The 25,332-nt window shown below is 49.3% G+C and overlaps 1 protein-coding gene across 1 annotated transcript in view; it reads left to right on the top strand.

Annotated features, from left to right (window-relative positions):
• Window positions 1–25,332, top strand: part of NXN (nucleoredoxin) — a 52,534-nt gene that overhangs the window by 927 nt on the left and 26,275 nt on the right. The gene's annotated exons all lie outside the window — the stretch shown is intronic.

The following is a 25,332-nucleotide window of genomic DNA, read 5'->3' on the forward strand; positions in this document are numbered from 1 at the left end:
CTGGGGAGCGAGTTGGAGCCCGGCTCGGCCGGGAGCTGCCGGGCGAGTTCGGGATGGTCGTCGCTGCTGGTGTCATTCGGCGGCTGGTGTGTTCGATACTCCACGAGCTACAGCCCCTCATCCGAAGAGTTTAATCTGAGAGACAGACCACGGACAAAACCCGCTCTGTCAGACCCAGACAGGGAAGGCTGTGAGGGACAGGAAGGCAAAGGCTGGGCTTCCAGATCCCAACAAGCTCGCAACGTTTGAAAAAAATGAAAAAACCCCAAACCTCTTTACAAATCTAATCTCTGGAAGCTATTGAGTAAGAATTAAAAAGATGGTGCCCCACAGTGCCATTTCTAAACATCTTTCCGGCGAGTGATTGCGGCTGCGGGGCTGCGGGTCGGGAGGCAGCGGGCAGGCGTTGGCTCTCGGCGAGGCGTCTTCCCCTCGTCCGTGGGGATCGGGGTAACGCCGGTACCTGCAGGGCCGGGGAGCGGCTGAGCCCCGCTGGGCACCCCCCGAGTTCGGGCTCTGCGAGGCTGTGCTGGGATGAGAGGGGTGAGTTTTTCCTGGGTGGGTCTCTGAACCCTCCTCTTGCCGGCACTTGGTGCTGTTTGTTGGGCGAAGGAGTCGTTCAATGAAAAGTTGGTTGTTGCCTGGCTGCGCCCTGTGCTGTCCCTTCTCCTGAGAAGAGGTGTAGCTGCTTTGAAGCCCGGATTTGTTTTTTCCCCTCATTTACTGCGGGTTTTTGTCACTAAGCCCCCAGTTCTGCAAAAGCTCTCGGATGTTGGACGCCGTGTGCCTGGATGGTGCTGCTGAAGGCCCCCCCAGTTTGCCCCTTTGAAATCCAGATTCTTCTAACTGGGAGCTTGCATGAGTGGTCACAGATCGGGGTCTGAGATCAGTTCCATTAACGAGGGGAGTTGCAACAGAAGCTTCATCCTTCAGAGAAATTACAGTTTAATTCCAGTTTCTTGAAAACCAAACCCTCTTCCTACAGGGACGTGAAAAGATTGTGGTTCCAATTAGTAGCTGGCCATTTCCCTACAGAACGTTTCAGATTATTTAGGTGGTAGGACTTTTGCTTGCCGTATTTGCTTTAAAAATTCCACTGCAATGTAGTTAAATAGTTGGGAAATTGTAGAAGTGGAAGGTGGCATTAATGTTACATGTCGGCCAATACTTCCATCTATTAGATTGCAAGAAAACATGAAGTAAAAAGATTATGGGGTCTTAAACTCTTATTCCAAGAAGCCCTGAGTTAAGTTCAGGATTATTTTTGTGCGGAGTGTAAAGTAATTGAAGCTCATGCTGTATATTTTCAAAACTAAGCAGATGTGATGTGGCTTTGGAGGAAGCTTAATCTATGGATAACAGAGAACCTATTTGTAAGTTATAAGGGCAATTATGTCAGGATATCAGATTTCTAAACAGGAGGTTTATAACCTGTAGTTCAGGCAGTTAGAAGTTTCCTTGTAAAATAGGCTGATTTTTAAATAGTTGGGTTAATGACCTGACTCTCCAGAAAAGCACAAACTTTCTGTTTTTCAAAAACATGCCAGCAAGAGCTGGGGATGTCGAGCATATGTTCAGTACCTCGCGGGCTTAATTTGTTTAAAAACAACAGCATTAGAAAAATGTAGGCAGTCCTTTTGAGTTATGGTTCCTTTGCACTAAAGGCTACTCCTAAACTCGATGTGAGACAACCCCCAGAGAATTATATAGATTTATGGGAAGAAAGGGATCTTACAGATACAGAGCAGAGATAAGAGAGAGAGAGAGGTGGGGACGTCCGGCAGGGAGCTGAGCTCTCGGCCTCAGCCCCCGGAGGCTGTGGAGACCCCGTCCTTGGATGTGTCAGGGCTTGGCTGGGCAAGCTGTGCCGGGCAGGGTCTGGTGCTGGGGACTGCAGGGCTCAAAGACCCCCAGAGGTCCCTTCCAGCCAGCGCTTCCCATTGTGGGTTGGTGACTTTATCTGCTGAGGTCGTGAAAGCTTTGGGGAGAGATGGCTTCCTATCCCATATTGGCTGTAGCATCATTGTTGTTACTCAGAATTATTAAATAACGTGGCTATTACAGTCCTGGTTTCCTGCTGAAACGTCTATCAGTGTGCACGTTGCCTTTCTCTGGTGTATTCTGCATTGTTTTAGATTTTTCCTTCTTCCAAACCCCGGGCATCAAACATTGATAGGTCTTAAAAACCAGGCTCCTTTCTGGGCTTGCAGTAAAATTCCCACAGTCCCAAAAGTAAAATAGCATCTTACTCATATGGTTATTGCTGAAAGTAGTATGAGTTGTCAAAGAAATCAGCCACTCTTGGTTGAATGCCTCGGTAACTCAATAATGTCGGGGTGCAGTTACCAAGGACTAACAGCCTGCGTGTCTTGCAACAACCAGTTGAATTTGAGTAACTTTAGCGTACAGCAGTTTCTGTCTCCAAACCAGTAATAAAAGAAAGCAGTACAAGTCAGCAAACATCTGGACATGGGGAAAGCCTTTGATTAATGAGGAGGATGGCATTATGCCTCCGTCTGAGCCACAGCCAGCCGTATTATTGGGCTTCTTTTCAAGAACAAAACCATAACGTGCCAAATGAGATTGGAGGCCTTTAACTCGTGATACACATCCCGCAATTAAGCTGTTCAGCCCTGGATTTGGGTAGCTATACGTAGCTGTTGATAATTGATTTGTCTTCCGATAATGCCCGCCGTTGCTGAGCAGAACATGGGGGAGAGATGCTGCTCCATGTCTTTGTTTCGTTTGGGGTTTTGGTTTAACATCACCCTGTTGTTATCTGTTTGCACGAACATCTGCTCGAGTTCTGGAGGGTTGATTTAATAACAGCTTTAATTCCTGATTGCTACTGAGAATCTCGGTAATGTAAACAGCCCCCATCTGTCTACGTGCTCTGGTGTCTGCCGGCACCCGCGACAGGGCAGCACCCTTCCTGCTGCTGAGAGGATCCCAGCCTTCTCCTGGTCAGCTCTGGACCATCCCCGCTGCAGAGTCCACCCACACTCGGGGTGAATTTGGGTGCGCCTCAAGTGCTTACGGCACGCAGGCTTTTGGAGGGGAGCGGGAGTGTGCTGTCCTGCTGTGCTGCGTTGCTGTGGGACATCTTGGTCATTTTTGCTAAAAAAAAATAAGTTGGCCACATTCTCCGATGAGTAGGTCCTCTCACATGGTCCACATAGGAGTGGGAGAAAGGAGGGTTGGGGTGCTGAAGGAGAAAACGCTGCAAACGAGTCTCTGCTGGGAGGGAAGCCATTTATCTTTTGCTGTTGTTTATTTGCCTTTGCTTTTGTTTTTACTTGTTGCTTACTTGGCCCAGTCGTCTTCCTCATTCTATCTAATCTTGTCTTTTCTAATTATGCTTACTTGGTGCATCCCTGCAGCGCTGCAGTGGTGTAGGGTCTGTGCTTTGCCTCTTGCTTTGTGTTTGCTTTCTGCTGTTTTTATGCATCTGCTTGAGTGTTGCCCACATTCTTCTTGGGAAGGCAAACCCGTTTCCACTGGAGCTGAAATACTTCTGCTCTGGTTTTAAATAAATGCAAAACATGTTGCTTATGTTTCTGAGATTATTCAGTCAAGTATCTGAAAACAGTTTGAGGCTCTTTCTTTGCTCATGCTGGTAAATACACTTCGGTTGGGACGGAGTGGTTTTCCTTTATCTTAAAAGTTGGATTTGTATACCCTGCGGCATGTATTTTCTCCCATGTTCACATGAAATGTGTCTTTTGCTGAATTGTGTGGCAGAGGCATGTGATCTTTCTCTGCATGTGAAGAAGACGTCTGTTCTGCCTCGCCCTAAGGAGGGGAAAAGGAGCAAGTTGGTAGTTTTGAATTTTGTTGTTTTAGTAGCTTGACTACTGTGGTAGGTGGTCCCAGTTGGACACGGACAGATCACCCCTTCTGTGCTGGGAGTATGTCTACCTCAGCACCACCAATAAAACAGCGGTCTTAAGATCGATGGGTAAAATGTGGCAAACCTCTTGCTTGTTTGCAGATATCCCTGTCAAGTCTTTTACAACAAATAACCCACTCATTTTTTTTTTTTTTTAAATTATGTTATTTCCCTCCCCCGCCTTCCCAAGAAAATGGCACTTTCTTTCCCTCTACTGAAAAAGATTGCTACTGTGGGGGTCTCCCCTAATAAGGCACTGGGTACTAGTTTTGTAGGTAGAGTTTGTGCAAGAAACGGTGGGAAGGAGGTAGACATGTAATTAAATCAGACTATACACATTTTTCCAGGGGGGAAAAAACCCTCAAACTCTTGATTACAGGTTAAGATACACCCTGATTTTCAGTGACTCGTAACTTTTCTGTTTGAAATCACCATCTGCTGAGATCTGGGAGGCAAGTGGTCAGCACAGATGTGGGATTTGTCTAACAGAAAATTTTGTAAATCACTTGAAGCAGCTTTTGAGTTTCATCATATAAAAACATCTAGGTAATCACTTTCAGCTGTATTCCTGACTTTGTATTTCTGGGGTGGGAATGTATATGAAATCTTTGGCTCATGGAGATGTAGATTTGAAAAATATGGTCTTCTCATGACATAAGGCTATTGAGTAAGAAGCAAGGCATTAGCAGCACCAACTGATTCTTTGTTTGCTTTGAAACTCGCTGGTACTGAAACGGAAGGTTGGGAGATGTATGAAAGGAGAGAAGAGAGAGAAGCCTGTGTGCTGTTTTTCATTGTGGCATCTTAATCCAGATGTTGAAATGAAATCGTTCAGTTAAAAATGCATGGTTGACAATTTCATTTGTTGCTCTCAGGTTGCAGAACTAAGCAAAGTAACTCTACTTTTTAAAGTAATCAGGGCACGGTTCTCCAAAAATACATTCTTTTAGGAGCTGAACATGTAACAGCCTTACAGAAGAAAGTGCAAAACAATGGAGCGTTTTTCAATGTGATTTTGGAGAAGTACAACAGTGAACTTTAATTATGACTGAGGAATAAACTAGTCAGTATTTCCACATCGTGCGGATGACATTGAAGCCAAAACATCGCCTAATTCTTGTTGTTGTTGATGCCACTTTTCCAAATTATTTCTGAGTGTGTTTTATATAGCTTCGTAGTGACCCTCCGTACAACTAACAGTTTCTCCTGCCAGGATCTTCATCCTTTGGTGAAATTGCTGTAAGCACCCACTGCTGTCAGTAGACGGCAGGTCTGGGGGCTGTGTCCTGGTCCTGCAATAGTTGCAAAAACATCACTGGTGTCCTTGAAGGTTGGATTTTCCTGTGTACCCAAAGTGTGGCCTGCCCGAGCGCTTTCCCTGGGGGAGAATTGGTGTTTTAAATGTGTTGCGGATGTGTCATCTGCTGCATTGTTCATTGCATCCTTCGGTCACGTTTGAGGGCCTGCTCTGAAAGTCCTTGGACATCTTTTCATTATCAAATCCTCCCGGCTCCATGGTGGGGGGAAGCAGTGGGAGCTTCTGCTGGTCACACGCGGTTGGGTCTTGGACCAGACTCTGCAGGTCTTGTCCCAAAAACTGACATCAGGTTTGCATTGCCTTTGGATGCTGGCTTCTTCAAGTGGTTTGATAACGTTTTACTTTGAGATGCAGGAAGGTGTCTCCTCATTTAATACTCAAAACGATCCTTTTGTACCATTGCCTACAGGTATTTCTTAGTACTGAGGAGGTTTGCGTGAAATTCATTGCGAGTTCGTCGTTAGCAGGTACGGGTTTTGAGAGAGTCCAGAGGGTTTGGGAGTTTTTTGTTCCTTTCACACGGACATACTTTTAATGTTTCACAGCGGCGTATGGTGGGGTTAGCTCATGCGGCCGGGGTAGGGTTTCACTTCTCCTGAATTGCATCTGGGTAGAGCTCTCTGTTTTGCATTCCTGTTTTTTCCAGCAGCGCTCGCAGCATGGAAGTTGGGGTATGGTTTTAATCTAAGTCAAGTCAGAAGATATTGCGCTTCTTGGTGATCAGACCAGGGGGATTCTTGCCCCAGCCCCACGCACCCCCCTCCCCAGCAAGCCAGATTCAATGTAGCAATTGTCTGCTCCTTATTGATAGAGTTTTGATGTGAAATGTAGGGATATAGGGAAAGTGAGAGGGTATGGGAGTCTATGATACAGTGAGCTGAACTCTGAATTCAAGAAAACAAGTTTGAGCAGCGTGTGCCTGAGCGTTTGCTTGGTGAGAAGCTCGTTGGTGTGTGTGGATTGCTTCCTCCTCCTTCTCCTCCCCATTTTTTTATCAGCAAAACAAGTTCCAAGCAAAATATTCCAAAGTGATATTTAATTACTCTTTAAAATGCAACTATTTGTCTTATCAGCCATGTGGATTTCTGTTTGCTGCTTTGATTTGACAGTTAGTAGTTTGTCATTTTTAAAAAGCTTACACACTCCAGGAATCTGATTTTTATGCTTTTGAAAGCAGAGATGTTGAATTAACTGCAGCTTTGAACTATTCATGGATAATTTCAGGCCCCCCGCTTTCAGCAAATAACAAGCTGACTCCTGAGCTTTCAGGCTGGGTTGAGTACTGAATAATCACGACTTTATAGCTGTGTGCGTTCTCTAAACTGGTTCCATGGCACATCACAGCGTAATGCACGATAGATTTGAAACATTTTTCTAGACAGATCACTTTGTGCTCATGCCATCTCCAGATAATAATGATTAGGAGAGTGGGGAGTAATGCCAGCATGGGGAGGGTGCTCGGATTCATTACAGCTTGGGCTTTGTGCACATTAATTCCCCTCCATTCCTGGGGTAGGAGCCCCAGCTGGGGTCTGGGGTGCTCAGTGGGGGGAGAGGGCTTTCCCCCTGTCCTGCCGTGACGTAGCTCTGCAGGGCAGCTTCCTCTGTGCTGGCTGGAACTGCTCCTTCCCTGCTGATGCTGTGTGGGAGAAAAACACAATTAGAGTTAAATCCGTAGGTTGTAAGGTAAAGACATGGCCAGTGGAGAAACGGAGCAGGATGTATTGAGAAGTAAGCAAATAGACATTAAATTCTCTTGTGGGAAAGTGAATTATACAAGTGTTTTGGATTACAACATGACTGTCTTGTACAATAGCTTATTTTCATCATCTCAGTTTTCCAAAGAAAGTGTAGTGTCTTATTGATTTGGCTTAGAGCACACACAGTTAATGGAAGGGTGGAACTAAAAAGATGCAGGAATGGTTTCTGCATATCCTCATGTCTGTCTTCCAATACCGCAAACAATTGCAACCAACAATTAATATGTAAAGAATTTGTGGTCTTTATTTAGTGTGAGTGACTGGCCGCTTCGGTTGCGTCAGGGCGTTAGCTGAGCTCTTGCAATCTGATCAGCCCCTGCCTGGAGCCCAGCAAGCCCCTCTCTGGCCTCAGAACAAAGAGGTGGGAGCCCCCGACGGGGCACGGGGGAGCGCGAGGTGGGGAGCGCTGGGCACAGAGCCTGGGGGGGAATCCGCTCCCTAAAGGATGCGCTTCAAATGATGGGTGCCATGGCCACTGCCCAGACAGGAACGGTGTGCGGGAGGGAGAGCGTCTTCAGCGGGGAAGCAAACCTAGCGCAGGGCAAACCTGGCAGCTGAAGGCTTGTAGCGAGGAGGGCAGCAGGGCTGCCGGGGGCCATGGCTCAGCAGCCTCTCCAGGCAGACAAAGCGCTGTAGCAGCAGGGCGGTGTGAGAGGTTGCTGTGTGTGTTCTGCACCCGTGGAGATCTGCAGCAGCTGAAGCTGTCCTGCCCAGCCAAGGGGAGAAACTCCAGGGTCTGTCTCTGCCACTGTGGCTAAATCCAACCTGACTTCAAAATATTTCAATGGAGAAAAGGTGCAAAGGTCCCTATTTAAAATGAATTTGCCAAGATTTTTGTTTCGTGTCCGAGGCATAAAAAATAGCTGGTGGCATCCTCAGATGAGAGGAGGGGCTCGGTGTGGCTTGGCCCCTGGGGAGGGGGTGGCAGCCGGTGCGCGGGGTCAGATCCCTCTGGGAGGGATCTCAGCAAGGCTGGGCTTTGACAGCTGAGAAGGGGGCATTGTTTTATGTTTCAGTGCAAAGATGTAAGAATCTGGATGAGAATTAGGTAATGTTTGCAGAAGAGAGTAGAAGGCAACTGAAACGAATTGCAACTGCGTGAGCAAGCTGGAGAGGGAAATTCTAGTTCTCCCTCGTTCCCGAGAGATTCCCACTGGAGAGATGAAGTCATAGCCATTACTTCATTAGCGTTAACTCAGGATGCTGACAAATGAGCCCTCCGGATTTGTGCTGGGCCGGTTGAAGAGAACACTGCCCTGGCTCTCGCCCGTGCCTCGGCAGTCGCTGCCCTTGCCGTGGTGTTGGCATAAGCGCGCGCTGATTCAGCTCAGCGTTTTCTTTTGAACTACCACCGGCTCGTCCCGTGTGCCAGCTCCAAAGTTGGCTTTTATAAATCCTGCTGTGCAGAAGGCAGCCGCCAAGGGCTGGGCAGGCAGGCGAGTGTGAGCGGCAGCCTTGTGCTCGCCAGAACCTCTCCATCAACGCCCCAGCCCCTGCCCCGCGTGGGGAGCGTTAATGGTACCCAGCGGCCTGAGCCCCGCTTCCAGAGCAAACAGACGGGCGTAGGATCTCACCCTCGCAACTCGCAGCGCTGCTGTGGGAGTCCCTTTTGGAAAAAGTGTGAAATTTATTGTAATACATGCCGAGGATCTTGTGGCGGATCTGAGCTGCTAAATCCTCTAAACCTGAGCCCGCAACTTCATTGACAGGGCCTCTCACTTTGCTCTGCTCCAAGCTTATGGTTTCACTGCTCCAATATTTTTCCATACATGGAAGCATTCCTGCCCCAGCCTGGGCTAATCCTGACATGCCACTGCATCTGGATGTTAGCTCATTTCTCGCAGCTGACACTGTGCAAAGGCAGATGTCTGAACTTACTTTTGTTTAAAAAGATTTAATTCAGCCAGCAAAAGTTTCACCCCATAGGTAAGCGGGGGAGGGGGGAAGTGGTTTTCCATCGTATCGGCCTCCCAGGGCTGTCAGATGGATGAATTGGTCCCCAGTAATGCCGTGCTTTGGAAATATATAGTGTTTAAATTGCAGAGGGGTAACAAACCATGGTTTTGTGTCTCTGTCAGAAGCTGAACCCGTCTCATTGCTGTGGCTCTGTTGGCGGAGAGGAGCCCCTGCCCGCCTGTCCCATCCCATTGGAGTGTGCTGCCGGTCTCTCCCGTCTGCTCCGATGGCTCCTCAAAGGCTCCGTGCTCTTTGGGGTGTATTTGGTAGCTTGGTGAGGCTGGGACTGCTGTGCTCCTCAACGAAGCCGAATGCCTCGGCTGGACGGGAGAAAGAGATGCCTGTGCTGGTGAGCTGCTGGTTGAGCCAGGGGCCTGTTTATAATCCCTCCCCCACCAGGGCGGGCTCTGAGTTTTAATTAAATGTCTGTAAGGTGCTCTGCGATCCTCTGCTGAAAGGCCCTGTATAAGGGCAATGCCTTTGAATAAAAGCTAGAGACCCCCGCTCTTTCCCCCCCGTCGGGAAAGAGCCGGAGCTAAACCAGCGAGACCCAAGCAGTTGAATCTGAACAGCTGTTGGTTCTCCCGGTCTTTCATTGCTCAGAAGGATGATTCTGCCTTTCCCAAAGAAAAGGAGGAGAAACACAGTAATTTTATCAGTGTTGCCATCCCCCGTTTCTCGGCTCCATCCCCTCCTGCTCGCTGCTAGTTAGCAGGTTGCACGCTGGGCTGGGGGTGTGCGTGGGGAGTTTTGGTGTGGGCTGTGCTGTCGTGTTCGCGGTTCAGCATCCACTTGCCCGGCCCCTCGCTGGGGGTCCCAGGTAAGGGGTGAGTCCCAGGCTGTTCTCTCTTTGTTTGGCTGCGGTTGTTGTGTGCAGGAGTAAGACAACTAGAACTCAAGCAGGAGGGAGGCAGCAAGGGTAAAACTGGTTTCAAATGAACTAAGCCAGGTGATGGGGCAGGAAGAAGACAGTTTCCAGGTTTGCTGTTGGAGCCGTGAAGCAAATGAAACCTCCTTTGCGTGACTACTTCAGCCCCTGAGAAGTAAGTGAGTCTCAGAGCTGCAGATGCCTCCAGCCCTGCTGAGGGACCCCCCCCACCCTTCCATTCACCCCTCCAAATGCAGCCCAGGGCCTGGGCGACAGCAGCCCTGTGATCTTTGCACAGGTACTTGGGTCTGGCGGGATTTCGCCATTGGACAGATCACCAGGGCGTTAGAAATGTTGTTTGTATTTTCCCCTGTTTTTTCTGGCTGCTGTTCTGTCACTCTTGAAGCGAATCGAAGGGCACCAGGCTACAAATCCTGCCTTGCAAGTACTGCCTGGGTGTTTAGCTTGCAGGAATGCACTTCTTTTATCAACTGATAGCTGGTGTTTTAAGAGGGCAGGGAGCTATGCTTATTTCCTTCTGAGAGGCTGATGACTCCCCAAGCTTATTTTTTAGGGTGCTCCCTTTTAAATTCTGGTTTGTGGCTATAAGGCAGATGTCGCATCGCAGTTACATTACAGGCTGCTTCTAACGAGCTCTTCCCTGCAGTCTGGGAGCTCAGGAGCTTTGCAGATGGCCGCAGGCAGTACAGGGCAGTCCTGCTCTCTTCCTCCCACGGGCAGGGAAACTGAGGCGAGAGGGGTCTGGGGGCTGCACGCATGACCAGAGTGGGGCTCTGCAGCCACCGCCGGGATTTCCCGGTCCCACACCCCAGTCTCCCAGTAGCAGCCCCGTCTCACCAGCCCCATCCAGCACGTGAACTGGAGCCCTGGGTTGTGCTCAGCTTCCCTGCCCACCGCTGCATCAGCCGCAGCCATTGCCCCCTGCTGCTGCCGCCGTCCTGCCGCGCGCTCCCAAAATTGGTTCGTTCCACGGTTAGAAAAGACCCATTTTTGTGTCCTAAGCGCTGGATTTCACAGATAGAGAAGAGGAAAGGTCTTAACGCCTGCAGCTTGATCTGCTAATCCGAAAGCATGGGAAGTTTTTTGTAGGAAGATTTGCTGCCCAGCTTTCTCAATGCAAGTTTGCACAAATACGTTTTATTCCTACAATGGGTTGTAGCAGCTGGATGCCTCCCACCGAGATTACTGATATTTAGGTCTTCCATTTTGGCAGAGACGCACAGCAATAAATTAAATGAGTAGGGGAGTTTCAGAGAGTAGTACAGATGGTGGGATACTAAGGGCAGGGACTGCCTAAGTGCTGATGTCTGGCACAGCTTTGACTCCCGTCTTTTTTAAAGGAATGGAAAAAGCTGTGGGCTGCTGTACCAACAATTTTGTCTCCCCTTTGTCTTCAAAGACCCCCAGGCCACCTCTACTGCAATTCTTTCTTGACGGTCAAGAAAGGAGCACCCTGTGTGTGCTCCTGCGTGCTGGCACAGCGACGCCCCCCTGACTTTCTGTCCTCTCACGAGCCTGGTCAGTCCTGGCTCCGGTGCGTGCTCGGGTGCTCTGTCTTCAGTTTTCTTCTTCCCTGGCAAATGCTGGGAAAGCTTGAATCTTTATGTCTTTCACTTTTTTCCTCGTTAGATCTGACCTGTTTTAGGTGTTGTTTAGCTGTGGGGATTCAGGTGGAACAATTTCATTCCCTTACCTACCTCCATCTGCGTTAATTTGCTGTGTCTCCTGACTGATGGTTTAATTATTGTGTGTGACAGGAGCATCCAGGGCCCCACTTGACAGAAGGTGTTTATCACTGAGGTGGTGCACAAAGTAGATGTCTGCTGTCCCGGTGGCTCCCAGGACGAGTTTTTGCCTAGAGAGGCAGTTTTCAAGCCAGTTAATTGCAATGTTGTGAAGCAGAAGGGTGGGCGGCTGTCCCTGCCCTTCCCAGCGGGCACATCCCTGCTGCTGCGTGGGGCCAGAGGCTCCTGAGGTGGAAGGATGGTGGTGTGGTGGGTTGGGGAGAACCTCCTGGGCTGGGAAGAGCCGTCTGGCAGAGGGACAGTGAGTGTGGGAGGAGCAGGCGGAGGGATGGGGAGGGAGAGGGATGGGTGGGTGGATGGAGAGAGGCACAAGGACCAGGCTGGAGTGGGGAGCGGTGCCTTGCCTGGAAAGTCACTTTGCTCTAGACAGCCCAGCTTTGAATCACAGGAATGCTCCAGATTTTACTCCCGTTTTAAAAATGAAACGCCCTGTGAGCCCTGCATGTTTTATGTTGCTTTTTGGCTCGGGCTGGCCGAGCGGCGGCCCTGTGCTGGGCCGCATCCAGCATTCTGGTTTTGATGTTTGTCTCCACGAGGATTTGCTGCAGTCTTCACAGCTGAAAAAGTGGAGTCGTCTGCATAAAACCCAGTAAATCTCTAGGTTAAGAGGCCACCAAATACCACCTCTGTCTGTGGCCACCCCTCTAATTATTAAAGGATAACCCCAGGCAGAGCTTACAGCCGTGCCAGCGGCTCAGGGTCTGTTGTGGTGGGCCTTGTTCGGACAACCACACGAGAAAGGGATGGTCCTTAACAGATGGATAACAGCTGGTTATCTAAGGAGGCGTCCCCCTCGTGCCGTGGGCAGAGGGTGGCTGCCCCGCGTGCAGCTACAGGCCAGGCTGGCACAGAGGTTTGAGATGGGGAAGGCAAGCGGAGACCTCCTCCACGGCTGTGCCCTACGTGAGGTGATGCGCTTTGCGTGGCCATGAGCTTGCAGAGCTCCTTCTTCCCTGCCAGTGGCTGGTCCTTAGTTGTCTCCTTGTAGCCGCTTCTGCCCAGTGGCTTGGCAGGAGCCCTGGTCATGTTTGGCTTCCCTGCGGCTGCCACAGTTGCCCATCTCTTTCCAGCAGCAGCCAGAGGTCTGTCCAGGAGACGTGAAGGTGTGCTGCTGGCCTTCGCGCCGAGATTTGAGAACTTCACCTCTTTTACACAAAAGGATTTATTCTGGCCAAGCTCATGCAGCTGGTATGTGCTGGGCTGCTCAGATGAGAGAGGACCAAAGCAAATGGGCAGAAGTTTGTCACGTGGATTCAGTCTGTCCCAAACCGACTGACGGGGTTGGGTCAGTGGGTGAAACCAGTGTTAGAACATGAGAACGTTCGGGGCCAGCCGGGGATTTGCCTGCCTGGTTGCAGGGGTGCCCATCACCCAGATGTCAGTGCACAGCGTTCGCGTGCCTCCTTTCTGACTTCATGATGGTGCCTTTTCTTCTTGGGCCTTGGAACTGGAGATGTGATTTACACCTGGCCCGTGGCTGGGGGAGAATAAGTTGTATAAAAGCCGGTTACCTGCGGTGGCTATCATCTCTGTCTGAGCGCATCTCTGGCTGCTTCCTCCCCCCTCGGCTCCTGAGAGCCGGAGCGGGGATTATCCGGAGCAAACCCTGTTACACAGCTGCTTCTGTGGCGGAGACCTGCCAGGCACAGGCAGGTCTCTCCTTGCCCCAGCGCTCCCCACAGTGAAGGATTTGCAGGGCAAGAGTGCCCTGCGGGACGTAAATCATATCGCTGTTTGCAGATAACGTCAGGGGTGAAGATCGGGGATTTTTAGGGTTTCTTTGCCAGAAAGTGGCGGTGTTGATTGCCAGGCTTAGTAGTGAAGAATTTGAAGTTGTGATTCATCCCTCAATCCACGTCTTAAGTATGCAGTGGTAAAGCTAGGAAAATCTGTGTATGTATAAAGCGTTTCCTCTTAGGAAGCTGAGAAAACCGTAGGTGCAGCAATTAGTATTTTACTTAATTGGGATTGAAATACCAAATGCTCAGAACGTGCCAGCTCGTGTCTGTTGTGGGGAAAACTCAATTGCTCAATAGAAATATCTTTTCATTCTGCCACACTGAAGAGAAAATAACGTCAAATCTATTGAAAAGAAAAATTCCTGACATTTTTTTGTCATCTGCTCAAACAGCTGCCCAGGCCCATGGAGGTGGCTCTTGGTGGGGAAGGTCATTTGTGAGGGGCGGCTCCTGGGAAGGAAAGTAGTTCTTTGCTGATGCTCAGACTCCTGATATTTAGTTTGGTCTTTTACTTTTTAATTACTCCAGCAATTAGCGCAGTTACAGATTGTGTCTTGTCTTTGCTGTTCTGCATGTGCTTCTCACATGGCGTTTGCTGGCCCTGAGGATAGACCAACCTCATGCAGAAGTGCAGGCTGGCCCTGAAGAGGCGTCGGGGTGTGTGTACGTGAGTCACCGTCCGTTGGGATGTTTGTGCCAAACCTTCACAGCTGGCGAGACGGTGCCCAGCTCCCAGCAGCCGGTGCACGGGATGGTGCTTCGCCCGCGCTGCCCATGTCCACTTACAGCTGCTCAGTGACGTACTGGTGAGGGGCCGAGGCAAGCTGTGCCTGCTGTTTCCCTCCGTTTGTTAAATAATTACACTCAGCCTTGCTGAAGACCAGCCGGAGCCCACTGGTGACGAGTGGGGTGTTGGTGCAGTGGGCTCGTCACCAGAGGGGTGCTGAGAACGGGAACCTTGTGAAAAGAAAGGAAACTTGTTCTGCAGCTGAGCAAATGAGACACTGTGCCACAGAGGTAGGAGAGGAAAACCCCTGCCTCACGTGAGCTTGGGCAGTCACTTTTCTTGCAATTTTTATTTTTCTCCACCATTACTAACAGCATTTGATTCATTCAGAGCTTCAAGAGAAAGAGCAAAACTAAATACCAGAAACAGTCTCACTCCAGCTTCCCTGTTAAGAGCTGCTGAAAAACACCACAGGGTTTTTCTCCCTCTTGCTTAACTAAATGTTACTAAAGATAATAAGTTTATAATCAAGTCCAGACCTTTTTGCAGGAATTGCCATGCTCTTCTTCCCCTCGTGGCGAGCAGAGGGCACCGTGCCGGCTCGGTCAGCGCTCTCCCGTTGTGTTGGAAGGGCCAGATTTGCTTCGTGGGGTTCAGAGACCCCACAACGGCCATCCGAAGAAAAGAGCAAAATCCCAGTTGTCTGGCTGCCATCCCTCCACTCTCCTGCCTGTCACAGCCTGTCCGAGCCCGATTTCTGCTCAGGTATGAGCTCTTTTCCATTCTGTTTATGCTCCACTTAACCAAAAGAGGTTGGAGCCAGATGATTTTTCTGCAGAGGATATAATTTCATTGGAGAGAAGCGGGAGTTTGTAAAACAATCCATGGGATTAATAGCACCTTGGCTCCTGCAGGATCTCCCCACCCCCTTCTTCAATTTTACTTCTGTTCTTTGAAAGCTGAAATTTCCATTGCTGTTGATGCCCTGTCAGGCACTCTCATGGGGCTGCTTTCCCTTGGATGCAGTTCAAGAAACCATCGTTCCTTTTCTCTGGTTCCTTTTCTCTGTCGTTTGTTATCAAAGGGAGGGGAGCACCTTCCCTGCACTGCCCTGCTGCCCCCAGTGCCAGCAAGAGTAGATGGCCGTGGCTGCTCTGCAGACCCACTGTGCTAGAAATGTGAACTAGGAAAGATTTGAGTGGCGGGGAAGCTGAAGCACTCATGTCCTCAAGGAAATGTACTTCAAGGCTTAAAAAAACCCAAACCAAAATCTGCTCAGGGTACTGGCAGAGGTCTTGGTTAAAGCCCTCGTCCACCAGTGCAGCAATCTGAAGGTGAAAGGCATGATGTGCTTTAGGTTTCTACGTTTAGGCAGGAGTGGCCTAAGGACTTCTGAAAGACTCATAGTATAACAGTTTTATTTTAGTAAAGACTGCTGAGATCAGAGGTTTTAGCTAAAATAACCTTGGGGCAAGGGTAGTTTCAAAATTGGGGTGGTTTGGGGTCCGCTGGGTACCCTGAGGCGGGATGCAGTTATCTGCCCTCTGCTTGGGCGCAGTCTGCTTCCTCTGGCACTGGGGATGTGTTCCAGTTTTATCATATCTGCCTTGCTTTTAGTGTTCGGGCTAAGTCTTTCACATGATCATAGTGTGTAGATTAAAAAAAATAGTTTGTTAGAACTAAAAAAAAAAAAGATAAATATGTTTAAGAAGGAAAAGAAAGCCCAAGCGTAGCTTTCTGCTGCTTGTAGGAGGAGCTGGCTACAGGACAGGCTGTTTTCTGATTGCTGCTCCGTGCATGTCAGTGTGATACCTTTAATCTTGGTGATGTGTATCATTTAAGTAGACTCTGTTGAGTGAACTGGTGTGTGTCTGCTGCCTAGATGTCCAACTGATTTACCTGATCTCTCCTTATCCCCTGTCTTGCCTTGTCATAATGAAACTACAACAGGTATTAGGGTTGTTGGGGGGAAAACCCATTTTCCTAGAGAGAATATAGAGGTTTGCTGGGTTTGCAGAGAAAATGTCTGAGCTTTACTGACAGGAGAACCGGCCGAGCAAGTTAGCAGTGGATTTGAGATGTTAGCTTTGTGGCTTTTGTCTACCAGAGCCTGAGCAGTATTTGATGTGCAGACATGTTTTCAGACATTTCTCATAGAGAAGGTGTTGGCAGGTCTGTTGTTAACACCCTTGCCTTTAGGCCAAACTATTGAAAATTCAAGTTCAGCTTGAATCTCATTTCAATGGTTTGGAAGGCTGCAATCTGATGGGCTGAAAAATCTCGTCCAACTCCAGCCCTTATTAGGAGCTTAATCTGAAGTGCAGCCAAAGCCAAATAAGGGGGAGGGCAAAAAAAAAAAAAAAAAAGGCAGTAAAATGGAACAAGAAATGTGCATCCAATTTACAGTATTCCTCTGCAACCTTAATTCAGCCCCCGGTATGCGTTACGATGCAGTTTCTAAGGACAGGCTCACGTAGGGTTTTTTCCATGGCACCCCTGCCCTCGCTGCTCAGGGCGGGCGGGCGAGCCGGCCGGGTGAAGGATGGGCTTGTGTGTGCAGGGCCTCTGCCCTGCGCGGTGCCGGGTTTGGAGGGAAGGGAGTGAGGCAGGTCGTGGAAAACCAGCAAGGGTAAAGTGATGGCAAAGGAGGCGGGTTTCCTGCTCTGCTTCTGCCGCAGGGCTCGTGTATGGCGCCGGGTAAATTGCTTTTCATGCACAACAAGGGACTTGATTTCCCGGGTCCCCAGGCTGAGGGTTGAGTTGCAGAAGCGCTGAGCGCTCCTGCTGCGGATGATCTCATGGGAAGTTGCACGTCAAACATTTAAAATGCTGCTCGGTGCTATTTATTTTTAAAAAGGGAGCTGTAGGCTGATTCTGGAACTGGATGCCCAGAGCTTCTCTGTACCTCTTTTCTTCAGCTATAAACCAAACCGGAGGTGTTGCGAACATAGTTCTCTTGGATTTCATGAAAATAAATTCATGATCGTTTGAGAAGTGTCCCAGTCTGCAGTGGCAAGACGCCTTCATTTCTGCCTTGGAGCAGCACATGAAAAGTGTGAAGTGACGAGGGCTGAGTGCCGTGCATGAACAACCAGTGGAAAACCAAACCGGAATAATTCCTCGCTTCTTGAGCATCTTCTGTTCTCGGTACTGTGTCAGGACTGTATGCACACGTGGTATGTGGCCATGCTGTAAAGACCCTACGCAAGTGGACCAGATTAAAGCTACAGAGAAAACTTATTTCCAGCACATCCTAGCTTTTCAGGGCTTGGCAACTGTAATATTTTCTTAATGCAGCCCTTCAGATGTAATACGATATAAATTACAGGACTGGGCGAGTGAGGAGCTGTGTGCAGAGGGCACAGGCGTTTCTCTGTAGCAAACCTTACGGGGAGGAGGTTGAACAGCTCAATCCTGAAGGTGGTAATTCTGACCTGTAGCAGAAAGTGGGGGGTTTTGGGATCATCCAGGAAGGACCTTGTGTGTAGTTCAGGCTGCTAACGCCAGACGTCTGCTTTTGGTGTATTTGAACGTGGGTTGCGTTTGATCTTTAGGTTGGGCCACTGTTGTGTGTTGGAGCCTCGCTGGCAAAATAGCTCCTGTGTCCATAGAAGAAAGAGGTTGAGGAAGTTATTTTTTCTGTGGTTTTATGGAACTCTATACCGTTGTCTGTCTCTAAGGAAGATGTGACGCATGGTGGCTTTGCAACTATGCAGCTTGATGGAGAGGCGCGTAGCTGCGGATGCTGCCCCAGGGGTGCTCCAGCGAGAGGCAGCTAGCGTCCCTGTCCCTTCTCCAGTACCCTTTGGACTTTGTTCCAGCTTATCTCCTTCCTCTCAAAACACAGATTAGTTGCTGCAGAGCTCTCTGCAGAAGGAGCAGCGTGTTTCGTACCAGCCTGGCAAGAAGAGCCCCATCAACCGTGCCGTTGGGAGGAAGGGCTGTGCAAGGTTTTGAACACCGCGCGCTTAAATCAGCAGATGTTGTCAAGCATGCACAGGCAAAACCTTGCTCTAATTCACTAATTATAAAAATTCTTGGCAGAAGCTCCATGTGAGTCAGCTACAAAAAAATTACTTAGGAAAAAAATAAGTTTATGGTATAAGTCTGACTTTAGCACAGAAGAAGAAGGGAAGCCAGGGCTTTCTGTAAATCCCATTGGTCATCCAGCTTTAGCCCACTGTGTCCATGTCTGGAGAGCGGCGATGGGAGAAGCAGAGCGGCGAGAGCCCAGGGGCTTGTCCCATCCTGCCCGCAGCTCTCTGCAGCTGGTGCTGTGGCAGGGGACGGATGGAGAGTTTCCTTTCCACCGCCACATGAGAGCCAAGGTCCAGCCCGGGAGCTGGAGTGGCTCTGGCTTGTGAATCGGGGCAAGACAGCCCCTTCTGTGCCAGCCCTGAGGATGGGAGGAGGCGGCTGCTGCCCAGTTGGGGTTCGCGTTTGCCTTTCGCCCACCGGCACAGGGAACCGAGGAAGCCTTGGATCTGGACAGGTCTTGAATTATCTGCAAAGGGTGTTCGCAGCACTGTCTCCTAGGGAAGCTGCCTTTTTTTTTTTCCTTTATAAACGTTGGATTTTATTTTATTATTTTTATAAAACCCACATAACTAGTTTCCCTTGGAATCTTTTGCAGGCGTCTGCGCTGAGTGTGTTTTGGCCTCGCTGCCCAGTGCTGGTTTTGAATCCCAGTCCCAGTGGTGGGAAGTTTTTAGAATTAATGCCAGTTGTATTTTTTTTTTGATAGAATCACAGTGTCCGCCTGTGGGTTTTAAACAAATATCCTTGGCTTTATGTTTTGCCTGCAAGTAGCCAGTATCCAAAGGGTGTGTAGCCAACAACGGCGATTCGGCGAGGATGCAGCATTTCCCCTTTGTCAGAAATGCCTTTGTATTTCTTTTTGTAACCCCCTGACCCTGCGGCTGCGCCTGGCTGTTCTGATGCACTGCAGCAGGCAGGACACGTGCCTTTGCGTGGGGCTGTGGTGCAGGCTCCCAAGGGAGATATGTGACAGTCCCACCAGTGAGTAATTTAAAATTACACCTGGGGAATATGGAGTCGGAAACAATCCTTCCTGGTGCCTCTGGGAATGGATGCGTCTTTACAGGGTTGGCTTTTCAGCTGGGTAAAATGCGTTTGCTTGCACTTAGCACACGTTTGCACTGAATTTTCTGCCTCCACCGGTTCCCTTTTCACTTTTGTACCTGCTCTTAAGATGTGGCTCCCGCAGCAGAAGATAATTTGTCAGGATGCAGCACTGTCCTTTTGATCCCGACCTTCCCTTTATTTCCTTTCCAGGATGTCTTTTGTAATACAACCTCCCTGCGCTTCCTCTGCTGCCGCTCTCCCTTGCCACCCTGCCAGGTTTCTGGCAGGAAGGTGAGTGTCTCTGCCCACTGCTCCGCTGCTGACATGTGCCCCACAGATGCAGGCAGCCCTCTCTTCGATGGCACGCCGAGCACAGCCTCTCCAGACTGCCCTGTCTTGCCCGCGAGCGGCTGGGATCCAGGAGGGCTGTTTTCCCAGAAAAAGCAGCGTTGCCGGGGCAGGCGGCAGGCTGTGCTCGGCCTCTCGCAGCCACACGTGCGTGTTACAGTGACTCTGTTGTTCGGGTACTTCTCAGCATTTCCATTACGAAAACTAGTTTCGGCAGCACTAAGTTGTCCGCAAAGTTGCTGCAGTTTGGCTTTGGTTTTTTTAATACACCACTCTCTGAGGAGCTTTTAAGAACAGACGACTCCCTGGTGTCTCCAGTGCAGCAGGGACGACTGTAGCTCTCGTCAGCTGTACTTTTTATAGTCCTTTTCCCTTTGGTCAACAGTTTCTATAGTTCTTTCCCTTTTATGTTGGTCACTGTCAGCAAAGATGTTTGAAGCTGGTCTGATAGGTAATAGCTGATAAATAATATAAAGTATTAGTAAAGAAATGAAAAGCGAGCAGAAGACTCTACAGTGGTGGTACCAGCAGGAACACCCGGTGAAAGCAGTTGATTTTAGTGTGGAGGAAGGTCAGTGTAAACATGCCTTTCACCTCGGGTGGGAGAGGGAGGCAGAAATCCTGAAAGCAGGTTTGTATCTGCGTGAAGCTTCTGTACCTGGAGAGCCATCTGTATCCTAGAAGAGGCTTTTATTTATTCCTTGGAATCTGGAGGTTGGAAGGCCCATGTTGGCCATGCAAACTCTCAGCTTTGCCATAAATCTGTGTTTTGGCAGTGCTTGCCCAAATGCCATGTTATCCAGATAGGAATAGATAGGGGATTAAACCAAAATCCTCTGCTATTTATGGACTCCCTTGGGGAATATGTTGTAATATTCTTTTGAATTGACTAAAAGGTAACCACAACAACCCAGTGCTGCACATGCTAAATCTTCCCTGTGGCTCTCCTGTAGACCCACAGAGAGGGGAATGGGGGGGATGCGGTGAGATATTTCAGCTTGCAGATCTGAGATAGTGTTGTTAAGACTTTAACAATCTGCCACCTGCTGATTCCCTGAGATTCAGAACAGAATCTGGGATCTGGGACTCATGGTTTGGTTTTTTTTTTTTTTTTTTTAACAAGTGGGCTGGGTTTGGAGCTTTAAATCTCTCCTTTTGTAAGCAAGTGCAGACTTGGAAAGTATTAATTGTTTTGTACTATCTGTAGAAGCATCTTTCTGCAGAAGTTGCTAAGTAAGTCTTTCCCTCCTGCTTCGTAACGGTCTTTACAAACTCAGGTCCCACGTACCCGGGTGTCCCTGTTGGCTCGGGAGCAGAGGAGTGGGCTGGGTGCCAGTGTACCAGATGCAGCCTGGAAGCCTTCAGCAGAGCTGCTGGCTCAGGCTGTCCTGATGCCCTTCAGCGAACTGAGCAGCAAGAATTTACCCGAGAAGGGCTTTTCTCCTCTTTTGAAATTGTCAGTAATCCAAAGCGCCGGGTATGTGTGCACACTTAAACTTTTGGTCTCCAGCTCTGCCCAGTGGAGAGAGGGGGTCCCCAACCCTTCTGGAGAAAACACAGAAGACCCAGTCCAGCTGTATTTTATATTGGGGTGCTGTAGAAGGGTGCAGGTGGACCTCTTCCCTTGGCTTCATCCTGGCGAGCAGTACCACCGAGGACCAAGCACCTGAACCCTCAGACACCCTTTTGTCTGCCCACCACCTTGCAAAACCACGTGTGTAGTTTGTAACATGCAGAACAAATGCCATGAACTTCATGAATTAAGGACAAGCAGAGTTTTTGTGTAGGGGTGCAGCTTTACAGACCAGCTGGCTCTGGTTTGGTTTCTCTGGGCTTGGGAATTTCCTGGGTTTAGGTGTTTATTCCAGCTGCCCAGCCCCAAGCAGCCCCTGGGGTGTGTGTCTGCACGGGGGCCAAGGTGAGCTCTTTGTCCGCTCGGCAGTGGAGGAGAGCAATGCAAAGACTGTGAAATGCTGGTTTCTCTTACAAAACTCTTCTGCTTTTTATTCAGGAGGAGCAGGTTTGTTCCTGGAGGGGGGAGCACACCTCGCTTCCCACATCCCCTTTGTGCAGGGCTTAGTGCAGCCCATTTTCGTATGTGCTCACTGAGAAGCAGTGAAAAGCAGGAGCAAGCAGACGTCCAGCGCTTGTTTTCTCCTTTACGTGCCTGTTTAATTGGATAATATGCATGGCCTTGCCTTTTTGTTTACCTTAGGGTTTGTTATGACAAAGAAGATGGATTTTTCCTGGCTCTTGCACGCCCAGTGTGTAAACCAACATGACGCAGTGCAGCGTCAGCGCTGCTGTGACGGGGGAACTCGGGCTGTTCTTTGGTGCACCCCGTTGACATCGACTCGTTGCTTGGTGTCTACATTGCACCTCTGTGACTGAGAAACACGTCTCTGCTCATCCTTGTAGCTACTTGTGCTGCTCGCCGACACGCAGGTGCTCCTTTCGGATGGCTTTTTCTGGAAATAGGGGCATTTGGGAGAAGAGATACCTTTGAGGTATCTCTGTCTTCACCTCTGGATCTGGTGAATTGGAAACCGTGGGGAGGGATCTGTCTGCACCTTCAGCTGTTTTTGCTCTACCCTTTTAGTACGAACAAATTGCCCCTTAATCTTGGGATGATTTTTGTACAGACTTTTCCTTGAGTCCTTATTTCCCACCTTGGGAATTGTGCGTTTTTTTCCCCCTGTGCATCCTAATTCCTGGGTGATTTCTGTAATTTATCAGTGCTAGCTTGTCAGCAGAGGCTGGGAATAAAAGGCTTTGTAGTGTGCTGCTTAGCTGGCTGTATAAACATGAAAGTACCAGGTTTTTAACTGGCTTGCTTGCATGGCTTTCCTCTGCAGAGCTTTAGCCAAAACACTCCGCTAGATAAAAGGGATATTGAGAAAGTCCAGGTCAGGCGGAGATTGTCTAAGAAGGGGTATAACATTGATCTTTGTTTTAGTTTTACTTTTATTTTTTTATGACTTCTCAGTAAGAGCAGGGAATGAGGATAAATTGTTTTCATCTCTTGGTGGTCAGAGATTAAGATGGATGAGGCAGCGGGCTGTCTGGAAGAAGCTGTTAAGTAAGAGCCTGGCTGTGTCCCCCCTCTCCTGCGTCTTGGATGAAGTTGGCTTCATGCTTCCTGCTTCCCATATCTGAACTGGTGGGTGATTGCCATGAGTTTCCGAGCTCTTTGAACTAGCATAAATGAGAAGGGCTCTGGGGGTGAGGCCTCTGGGATTTCAGGGTCTTCGTTTGCCATCTTTGTGCAATTTTTCACAAACAGGAATATATATTATCTGCATCCCAGATTCAAACCTGCAGGGAAGAGTTTTAAGGAAACTTTGACAATATTATATCCTGTTTTGGGAGGGCACAGGAGGGGTGTACTGCTGGGAAGTGGGATTTTTGGGCTGACGTCTGTGGGAGCAAAGGCATTGCGGTGAGGGGTGTAGTACAGCATCATCACACTTTAGGTGTTTAGTGAATCCTCTTTGTAGAAGTGGAGTCAGTTCATCACCAAAAGTCCCTGAGGGACTGAAGATGTGAGACCCTTGGATAGGGGAAGTGGTTGTGTCGGAGCCCTGATATTTTGCCCCGTTCGCGAGAAAAAAGCCCTGTTTGAGGCAGGGTGGAAGGTGTTGCCGTTTGGCACCCACACATGGCGTAGTTAGGACTCACTTGACATGGCAGACGTGAAGCCGCTGTGCCGGGGCAGAGCAGGAGCGGGGCCAGCTCTGCTCTGCCTGCAGCAGCTCCTGTCCCTGCCCCGGAGCAGCCCTGCCCAAGCAAGTCCTCCCTCTCCTGTTCCTCCCGTCAGACTTTCCTGGATGATGGAGAGGCTCCTGGCACCCCTGGCCTTGCACAGTGCTCTCTTAATGTTCTCATTTTGTTAACGAGCGTCTGAGGAAGATGCTGGCTGGACCTGGGCGCAGGCGGGGATTGCCAGTCCTGCGTGTTCTGCTTTGAACTCTCAGGCACCGATGGGGAAGGAGCGTTGGAGAAACGCTCAGCTTTGCACCCCACGAACGGAGCTCCCTGGGGTGCTGCGGTAGCTCGAGGTAAGTTCTGAAGCACCAAGAGATTTCCTTACAGAAACACATCACTGCTACTTGCTGCTGCTGCTCGAATAGCCCTGGCTGGCATCCACAGTGTCACCGAGAGGGGACCGAAGCTTGAAGAGACCTTTTTATTCTCTCAGCTCTTTACCCCGAGCCAAAAGCTTCGGGGTGAGGAGGAGCCAGTGGGTGCAGGCAGGACGTGGGGCACTGGCCCTTCCTGCCTTTCCTGCCCTTTGATGTGCTGCGGGGTATGTAATGAGCATCTGCCCTCTAAGAGAAAACAGATTTGAGTTATAAAGCTGAAAAAAGGGAGCAGTTTTGCTTAATCATTTTCACACAGATCCACAGGCGTTTCTGTAAGAGCGGGTGGCATCTGGTTCAAGGGCAACCTTGGCTGCTTTGAGCTCTCCTGCCGTCTCAGGCAGAGATTGATGTTCCAGATGCTGTTCCCAGCAATTGGATCAATGACATGCTTATTCAGACTTTTCTTTTTTTTTTTTTTAAAAAAAAAAGTAGATTACACTTTTTAAGATCATCTGAAGTATCAAGGATCTGTGAGCCTTTTTTTTTTGGTGTTTTTTTTGTTTTGTTTTGTTTTCCCAGAGTATGGCACTGCAAATTATTTCCCTATTTATGAACACTGCTCAGAAAGCAGAGGGGAGTGAGCTGCCTGCCTTGGTGCCTTGGTATTCACCCATTCCCTCCCTCCCAGCTTCTAGTCACTGCAAGAAATACAGGATTTTTTTATTTCAAACACAAAGCATTCATTTCAAGGAGAAAGGACTTAAATGCAGTAACGCCCCTGTGCCCCACAAGCTGCGCAGGCTGTCCAGGGGTGCGCTTTCTGGGCATCTCCAATGTTGTGTGTGTATGAGGGAAAATTACTGAGCAACAGGGAAAGTGCTGGAAAGCTTTAGGGATTTGGTTTAAAATCTGATGAAAATGCAAGGGCTCTCAGTGCCTGGTCGGCATGTTAGCTGCCAGCACCCATCGAGGCGGCTGCGAAAATGGCTGCTGTGAGTTTGCCGCTGTGGTTTGCCAAAGCCAGGCTTGTTATTTATCCATTTCCATCTATAGGGACATCAATGCTGCCTGTTTCCGAGCCTTGCGTTGGTCGGTGTGTTGTTTCAGAGGTGGAGAGGCCCTGGGAGAGCCTGGTGTTGCTGAATTCCCTGGATTTGGCAGGAGCTCTCCCTGTGTCACCACCACGAGTCCCAGGGGAATGAGAGTCCTTCACTGCTGCGCCACTTTCTTATTTGCTGCCTTGACTGATGAGCTTTAATTACTGAGATCACAACTGCTGTGTTTTCCTTGGGATGCTATGGCTACACTTTGCTCCTGGCATACCCTTCAGCTGGCCTGCAGTGAGAGCTTCTGATGGCGATCTGTAAAAGCTGCTCACCAAGGGAAGGAAGGGAACAGCATCTTATCCATCTTGGGAAGAGTTTGGCTGGCTGCTGGGACAGACACCGAGGCCCACACTTGGCTGTCAGTGGCATGAGCATGTGGCGTCCAAGCAGACCTGTGGTCTCGGCCAGGGTAAATGTTGCAGGTTAATTTTTGCCTGTTGGGGGTCTGCACACTGCATGAAAAAATACAGAAAAAAGTTCCATGAAGCAAACTGGAATTAAGCTGCAGGTTTTGTTCTCATTAGTGTAAAATCATAAAATCTGGTGTTTCTGATGTCTCTAAGGATAGAAGGAGAATTAACTCCTGGAGAATGTAACCGTAGGATACTTAAAAGGCAAATTGTTCACA

Source organism: Strix aluco, chromosome 19 (assembly GCF_031877795.1).
Source record: "Strix aluco isolate bStrAlu1 chromosome 19, bStrAlu1.hap1, whole genome shotgun sequence".
NCBI classification, from domain to species: Eukaryota; Metazoa; Chordata; class Aves; order Strigiformes; family Strigidae; genus Strix; species Strix aluco.